This window comes from Echinops telfairi, unplaced genomic scaffold (genome assembly GCF_000313985.2).
Source record: "Echinops telfairi isolate 266 unplaced genomic scaffold, ASM31398v2 ScPeMD7_70;HRSCAF=299, whole genome shotgun sequence".
NCBI classification, from domain to species: domain Eukaryota; kingdom Metazoa; phylum Chordata; class Mammalia; order Afrosoricida; family Tenrecidae; genus Echinops; species Echinops telfairi.
The window spans coordinates 62,026,145-62,027,346 of record NW_022103968.1 but is presented as its reverse complement, the minus strand read 5'-3'; the positions used below and the strand labels follow the sequence as shown (position 1 = coordinate 62,027,346).

Genomic DNA, 1,202 nt, shown 5'->3' with positions numbered 1-1,202 from the left:
GAGAAACGATGTACAAATGCGCTTTACACAATTGATGTGTGTATGGATTGGGATAACAGTTGTATGAGCCCCTAATAAAATGTTAAAAAAGAAAAAAAAAAGTCACACAGATTGAGTTAGCAAGGCTAGAGTCAGGCCATGGGAGACAGAAAAGATGCCGTCAGACAGAGGAAAGGGTGGATAGGTAGAACATATTAATGAAGTAAAACACAGTCTAATGAAGCAGCAAGAGCACTCTGTAGGGAGTCAGCTCTCCACCCGCCTCCTCGTGTAAGCTATGTCCTTAGCCATGTCACCTTTTAAGATTTCCCCCTTCTCTGAGTCTGGTTTCTCTCTGTTAAACAGCCTGACTAGACTAAGGTCCCCGTTTTTTGCCCCACCAACAGGCGACAGCATTCTAGGTAGCAGGAGCCCTCCTTTTTCTCACTGTTAGGTACTCATCATGTCTCAAGGAACATGCAAGCAGGTAGTGTGATTGGTCCCCCTTTACAGATGAGGAAACTGCGACTCAGAGGATCTTAAGTCACTGGCTGTTCTGGTCGCTCGTTCACACACTGATTGAACAAATCCTGGGCACGCGAAGATGAAAAGATGAAGAGCCTGAAGTTGAACGCTAGCCTTTGCACCACATCGTAGGGGCAAGGTTACTCCCGCTTCCTCCATCAGCAGTTCTCAACTCTGCTTTGCTCCTTAGAGCCACCAAGGAACTTAAAAACCAACCAACCAACACAAAATTGGGCCCAGATCTATTTTTAGATGCGTTAGAGGCTTTGCGTGTGCAAATAGGGTTTACAACTATGGTTTACATGGCATAGTGCATCAAGATAGGTCTGGGTTCAAGGCTGCTTCTTGCTAACGTGCTAGCTGTGTGCTCTGAGCCAGTTGAACACTTCTGAGGCCACTCTCTTCCGCAGTAAAGTGAAAGCAGCCTGTTGCCATTGAGTCAATTTCAGCTCATGGCAGTCGGGTGTCAGAGTAAAACTGCACTCCACAAATTTATCAATGGCTATCATGTGGATGGCGATACTATCAAGTATATCAATGGCTATACTGTGGATGGAAGCACAGGTAGTTCAGTGGTAGAATTCTTGACTTCCATGCCTGAAGACCTACGTTTGATTCCAGGCCAAGACTCCTCCTGCGTGGCTCCCACTGGTCTGTCAGTGGAGGTTTCTGCGTTGCTATAATGCTGAAAGCTTTCC

At 46.3% G+C, this 1,202-nt stretch overlaps 1 protein-coding gene across 1 annotated transcript in view; it reads left to right on the top strand.

Annotated features, from left to right (window-relative positions):
• The window catches only part of NPFFR1 (neuropeptide FF receptor 1), a 20,940-nt gene that overhangs the window by 17,868 nt on the left and 1,870 nt on the right, over positions 1 to 1,202 (top strand). The gene's annotated exons all lie outside the window — the stretch shown is intronic.